Raw genomic sequence first — 7,185 nt, 5'->3', positions numbered from 1 at the left:
AGGGCTCTAAAGTGGCAAGAGATGCCTAAACCATGCGACATGAGAAACCATTAACAGAATCGGGGATGTTTGGTTTATAAAAGAAAAGGCTTAAGAAAGTGCAGGTGCTTCATCACATATTTAAAGAGCAAGCACAGGAAAGAAAACCTTCATTGAAACTCAATAGATAGAAGTAGGAGCAGTGGAAGAAAATTGAAGGGAGGCAGAATTTAACCTAAAGAATAGCTTTCTATCAGAATGTTCCAACAATAGAGTAACACACCTAACCAAGAAGCAGGCTACCCTCCCTGGAAATATTCTCAAACAGGCTGTTTCCAGATATTTTAGAAAGTGCTCCTGCGTTGGATGGATGAGTGGCACAGATGACATCCCAGTCCCTTTCAATACTAAAATGTGATGCTTCCCAGGCAGATCCTATCACTCACTGTCTGGATGACTTGAGTGAGTAAGTTAATTCCTCTTGGGCTTTTCAGCCTCATATATAAGAAAGAGACTAAATTAGATGGTCTCAAGTTCCCTCCAATTGCAAAACCCTATAACTTACAACAAAGAGGGAATAGGATGGCTGAGGAGGGAAGGTAGGCTCACAGAGTAGGAAACATGAGGGAGAGGAGAAAGGAGGCTGCCCTGAGAGGAGAGAGGACAGGCTGATGTTTATAACAGGAGAGAAAAGAAGGAATCAAAAAGAGGAAAGAGAAGGATGAAAAGAAAATGGAGACATTCTGCCTTTCCCCAGCCCCTCCTAGGTCTATTTAATAGCCCCATCCCCACCTTCTCCATTGTTCAGCTATTTTGATAAATTTCAGCTGGCGTTAACATAAAGCATGTGGTTAACACCATAGTTTTAACTTCCAATTCAATTTTATTACTGAAAGCGTCTTTTTTTTTCCAAACAAGGATTTCTCTGAGGCCCACTGCATTTTTCTTCTATATTCATCACATATTAAAGGTTTCCAAGAGCTCCTAAATTTCCCATTTATGCTGATGCTCCCATTTGGTATGCTGAGGGTACTTCATCGCCATTCGTTATGAATGAGCTACAACAGTATTGCAACAGCGCTCAGCAAACAGCTCCTGACTTTCAGGTGTCATTACATGCAAGTTAAACTAAATGGATGAATTTTTAGCAGGAATAATGTAGTTCATGTTGACATTATTCACAGCTTTCCCAAGAAGACAGGTATTAATCAGACAACACTCGTGTAGGTCTCAGTATATAAATATTTGGGCATCTGGCTAAACAGTGCCCTAACCTTTAAAAGGCATATAGACCTTATGCTTTAAATAGGATCATCAGTATAAAGGGCAATTTAGGACAAATAAAAGGAAGAATTTCTTTGCACAGGAGGATGGATGTATATGGAACCCATTATCTCAAGAGTTTAAACAGCATACAAATAAAAATAAGTCCCCAAGAAGGATCTCAATAACTCAGGAATCACAAAGTTCTGTGAATTCTTCCTTCAAAATCATTCATGCATCTGTCTCTTCCCCTCTACGTCCACTGTCTTTACCTTAGACAACATGCATTTGCCAATGCCTAGGGGAAGATTTTTAAAATGTGAAGTTTATAATCTAGAATGTAGGATGTGGTATACAACAAGAGACAAATAGAACAGCATATAGGCCCATGCTAGGTGTGCTCAATGAACCGATAAACAGTGATTACTTCAGAAATTAAAAAGAAGGGATCATGTCTCAAAGCGGGAAGACTTCCCGGAGAAGGATGAATTTGATAAGGCCATAATGCATAGAATGGAAACAGATAAGCCATTAGGATGAAAACTCTATAAACCAAGACATAAAAGTAGCCAAAGATATGACACAATTTTGAATAATGCAGCTTTTTGGGTGGAGGATAAAGTTCACAATGAAAAAGCTTCACGTAGGGGAGCATGAGAATAATAATTTAGGAACCAGGTATCAGATGCCCTTGACAATCAAGTTACAGAGTTGAGATTACTCTGCAGGGAGTAAGGAATCCTTAAAGTAAGAAGTTCTGACAAGAAACAATAGGGACCCAAGTTGAGAGCAACAATGTGAATAAAAAGGAAGGGACACTCTATTCTATAAGACGCTCTATTCTTCCCTTCTCATGCCCAATGCTGTGGGATTAATCGCCCTTTATCATCTTGCTGATCTTCCACTTGAAAGTCTCCGTTGCGTCGCACAGGAAGTCCAAATTCCTCCTTTTTGCATCCGCCATGCTATAGTGTCTTTCACAGACCTGCCACTCACAGCAGGACCCCTCCACCACAGTCAGCTAGTCAGGGGCACAACGATAGCACCCAGCACACAGCACCCAGACTTTAAAAGCATCGATTTCTATTTTGGTAAGTCTTGGCTTAACCCTAACCTAATACATAGGCATAATTAAAACACAAATCATTACAACTTCCCTGAATCACAATTTGGGAATAAACCTCTATGAACAATGTATCCTTCATTTGTGGCTTTAGATGAGAAATTTTAATAACTAATCTCTCCCATCAAATTCCACTAGCTTTCCATAAGGCCAAGGACTCCTACTAGTCGATCTTCATCCAGGCCCCTTGACAGTCCCCTTTGCCCACTTGCCAGATATCTTTTCACATATACATGGTTTATATTCCCATACATATTTAGCCCCTCCAAATCACTAGCACAGAACAAAGCACAAGGTGAGCAATAGATACCCATTGATTAATTGATTATATGATTAATTTTTATATATGGATGTTAATTTCATTCTAGGTTACTGAAAGAAAAGGACATTTGGAAATATTCCTCCATACCAAGGGGATAGATAGCTTCAGAGTACCTCAGGATCTGAGGGCAAGATCAACCAGTTCATTGGGCTAACAGAGAATGTTTCATTCTCTTATTTTGCAATGATAAAGGAAGAAATAGGAGCCCGAGAGAAGGAACAGGGAAGGCGCAGTTGCTTGGAGCAGAGCCATTGTGATAAGAGCCTCCCACAGCTAGCCTGAGACCCCGAAGTCCTGCTCATTTAGGTGAGGACATCAGTAGCTCCCCACAGACTTATGACCGTCAAGCCCACATAAAAATCTTTTTGATTCTCTTTCACATGTATATGTTTTTTTTTTTTTACAGGACATAAAATTGGGTGTGTACCCTCACTTTCTACTGAGGCCTCAGGACAATAGGTTCCAACTAATCCCACTCTGCAGTGGAGTCTCAAACCACCTAAGCAGGTCTAGCAGAGGTGGGGGAAGGGTGGGAGTAGTTTCCAATCCTCTGAAGCTTACTGAATGGGGTCTGGTGGAGAGCTCAACATTTTAGTGGAGAGGTCTACATTTTAACGTAAAGAGAGACAGAGGTAATGGCACCATCTTAAAGGCGTTTTGCTCAAGACACCTTTGGAAAAGTGATAGAGTTCCAACTGAGGGGAAATGAATTTGCTTGTCATGGGAACTGCCAGTTGAAAGATTCCCAGTACTAGGGAGGGCTCCAAAATTTCTAGGAAAGTGCTCACCACAGAGTCATCTTAAACATCTACATCGGGGGGGGGGGGGGGCGCCCTGGGTGGCTCAGTAGGTTCAGCATCCGACTTCGACTCAGGTCATGATCTCACAGTTTGTGGGTTCGAGCCCCGCGTCGGGCTCTGTGCTGACAGCTAGCTCAGAGTCTGGAGCCTGTTCAGATTCTGTCTCCCTCTCTCTCTGACCCTCCCCCGCTGTCTCTGTCTCTCAGAAATAAATAAAACATTAAAAAAAATTTTTAAACATAAACATCTACATTGGGGCGCCTAGGCAGCTCAGTCAGTTAAGCATCTGACTTTGGCTCAGGTCATGACCTTGCAGTCTATGAGTTCAAACCCTGCATCGGGCTCAATGCTGACAGCTCAGAGCCTGGAGTCTGCTTCAGATTCTGTGTCTCCCTTTTTCTCTGCCCCTCCCCTGCTCATGCTCGCTCGCTCTCGCTCTCTCTCTCTCTCTCTCTCTCACTTTCTCAAAAATAAATATTTAAAAAATTAAACATCTACAGATATCTGCAACCATTTTGGTGGCAGTCAAGTTATACATGTTTTCCTCTGCTCTAATCCTGGAATAGTCAGAAGTTGCAGCTAGCCAATGCACATGTGGGGTGGGAAAAGGGTCAGGAGGTAGAGGTCAACAGAAGACACAAAATAAAAGTACCATGCTGTCTTCTGGTGGAGATTCAAACAAAGCAAGGGAGCAGCTTTAGTGCTGAATGCAATTCAGAGTTTCGATTATTACACGACTACCCATATGCTTCACAGAACTGCACCTGCTTTGAGAGACTAAAGAGATCCCCAACTTTTCACCATCTAAGAGTAAGCAGATAAACAATGAGGCTTGCCTATAATTTCATCCAATATTAGGGGGGAAACTAGCCCTACCATGGCTAACTTTGCAGGGCCAGTTAAAAAAAAAAATCCAATAATAATAAGTTGCTTTATAATTGTACCTGACATGTCTGTTTTTAAAGTATTGGTTGCGGGGCGCCTGGGTGGCTTAGTCGGTTAAGCGTCCGGCTTTCGCTTAGGTCATGATCTCGCGGTTCGTGGGTTCGAGCCCCGCGTCGGGCTCTGTGCTGACTGCCAGCTCAGAGCCTGGAGCCTGTTTCAGTCTGTGACTCCCTCTCTCTCTGACGCTCCCCTGCTCACACTGTCTCTCTCTCTCTCCTAGAAATAAATAAAAATATTAAAAAAAAAAAAAAACTAAAGTATTGGTTGCATATGTATAAGACCATCTATAGGAAAGAGAGCTAACAACAATAGCTATTCAGTACAATGAATTCAAATTCCTCATATCAGGGAAGACTTGAAGCAGGAGGAGGAAAAAGGAAAGAAGAACCTTTATCTCCTACCTACCAAGGATTTCTCCCTCTACTTTTGAGTGCAGAGATCAGGCTAAATCCATGCATGCTAATACTTGAGCAAAGAAAGCATCACTAACATCAGTCTGCTTCCTATAGGATGCAAAAACCTATATAGCTAAAAGGAATACACTTCCAAGACCCCATAAGAAAGCCAGTTTTAATGGATGTAGTCTCGTTAATAAATTAAATACATTATAATACATAGAAACAGTATAAGACAAAGAAGAAGTGAATGTACCTCATACTTGAGGCTCCAACAAAAGATTTTATTGGGCAGCATAAGACTGCAAGGGTGGAGAAAAACGCAAGATTTGGGATTCAGATCCATGGCCTATGTGTGTCAAGGAAATGGGAGCTATTTGAATTACGGGGCTATAATTCCATCGAGAGATCTGAGGACTGCATAAACCACTTGAGCCTACAAAAATTACTACCCCATATTTCAGTCACCTGTGGTTTGTTCTGTGAGTAATTTACTGGCTGCCTCTGCACAGTATGTCATGTCAAACTTCAAACTTTGGATATTTCTTTGCAATTTGATTTGTCCTTTACCTGAGGATGTGTCCATTCCTGTAACCAATCTTTATTGAGCATTTACTATGTGTATCATGCTGTGGAAGAGTTGGATCATGTGGTACCCTTTGGGCCTCCACCTACTGCAAACCCTACACCCTTAAAGTTACCCAACACCAGAAACTGGACACCCTACAACCAGCTAGAGAGCCCTGCCTGGGGAATAAATACCCAACAACAGCAAGTAAAGCAAATGTTTGGTAAGGATGCAACCACAAGCATTTGTGGATGGTGTTCCATCCTAAGAGTTTCCCAAAGCTAATATGCACTCCTAGGAGAAGCTTCTGCACAGGGACTTGCAAAAGCTGCTTTTAAGGAGAAAGGGTTGACCTAGCTGATGCTAAGACATAGGGCACATACACCGAGTCAGCCCACACCACCTGCCTCAACGCGCCTGGTGTAATACCCTGTCCTTCCCTACCACAGATGTGCTCCATGTCTGTTTTAACCCTTTAAAGACACCTCTTTGCCTCCTTTGCCCCTTCAGTGCCAATGTTATTTACCTAAGATGCTAACAGTGGAGAGAGGGTCCTTGACAGTGGGGGTTGTCTCAGAAAGATGAGGATCCAGCTTTACTGGTACTCCTCACACTTATTACAACTCAGATCACGTGGTCTGTGGACCACCATTTTGAAACGTCCAGACTCATGAAAGTCTTTTTAGCCAAAGAAAGACACGTTTCCTCCTTCCTATGCTGTAAAGGGGGCACATCTGGACTTGTCATGACTTGGAAAAGTGAGTTACCTTCAGGACTGGGAGAGCAGGGGAATAGTAGAGAGAGGCACAGTGGGTTCCCTCTCTTGCATTCCTGGGCTGGAAGGACTCTCCCCACCATGGGGTCCAAGCCATCTTATTTGTCTCTCTCTTGTGGTATTTATTAGCCTTTATCTTTTACCAGAGTTTTTATGTGTTCATGTCTCACCTACCACTAAGGGTAGTGTCAGTGTCTGATTTATCATTCTATCCCCCACCATGTCAAAGATATGAAAAAGAACACCTTTCTCCTTGGCTGTCTCTCCTTAGGGAAAGTCTGTTGAAATGAAGGCACTCAGCAGAGAAAACAGAAAAAAATCAACTACAGCAAACCATTTATTATCAATGTAAATAGAAAAAAAAATGCCAGTAATTTTTTTTTAACACAGCATCATTCCTTCAGTGGTAGAATGACAGGTAAAACAAAGTGGCAATTTCATATCTCAGTAGATCTGGAGTTTGGTGTGTGAAGATGGGAAGAGCAGTGGCCAGAAATACGGCAGGTGAGGGAGGCAAGTTCCAGGTCACGGGGAGCCTTTTGTGCCTGTACTTTGTACCGAAAGCTACAGAAGCAACTTGGACAGTTTCCTTCTCTGAGCAGCTTGGCAGTGCTCGCTTCAGCAGCACACATATTCAAGTGGAAGGATACAGAGAAGACTAGCATGGCCCCTGCGCAAGGATGATACCCAAATTCTTGAATCGCTTGGCAGCAAGGTGGAGAATGGGTGTGAGGGAAGCAGACCAGAAGGAGGGAACTGCAGCCCCGGAAGTTCAGGCTGAGCGGAGAGGGAGATGCATTCGAACTGTTTTGAGGAAGCAGAAGCCACAGGACTGGGTGGCTACAGGGGTCTTGCTTAGACGTTCAGTGGCTTTGAAACACTGAGAACCGGTAGACTGGAGGAAAAGGGATTATCATCTCACATCCAGACACGTGGAGACATCCACAGGCAGTGTCCCATGGATATATATATATATATATATATATATATATATATGGCTCTGGAGAATAAGGAG

At 42.7% G+C, this 7,185-nt stretch overlaps 1 non-coding gene across 1 annotated transcript; it reads left to right on the top strand.

The window, feature by feature from the left end:
* Window positions 1–6,779: 6,779 nt before the first annotated feature.
* Window positions 6,780–6,885, top strand: LOC120245207. Its single transcript, XR_005531730.1, has one exon. It is a non-coding gene; the product is annotated as a U6 spliceosomal RNA (small nuclear RNA).
* Window positions 6,886–7,185: the final 300 nt, after the last annotated feature.

This window comes from Hyaena hyaena, unplaced genomic scaffold (genome assembly GCF_003009895.1).
Source record: "Hyaena hyaena isolate Hyena2069 unplaced genomic scaffold, ASM300989v1 scaffold_408, whole genome shotgun sequence".
NCBI lineage: Eukaryota > Metazoa > Chordata > Mammalia > Carnivora > Hyaenidae > Hyaena > Hyaena hyaena.
This window is presented reverse-complemented; position numbering and strand designations above follow the sequence as displayed.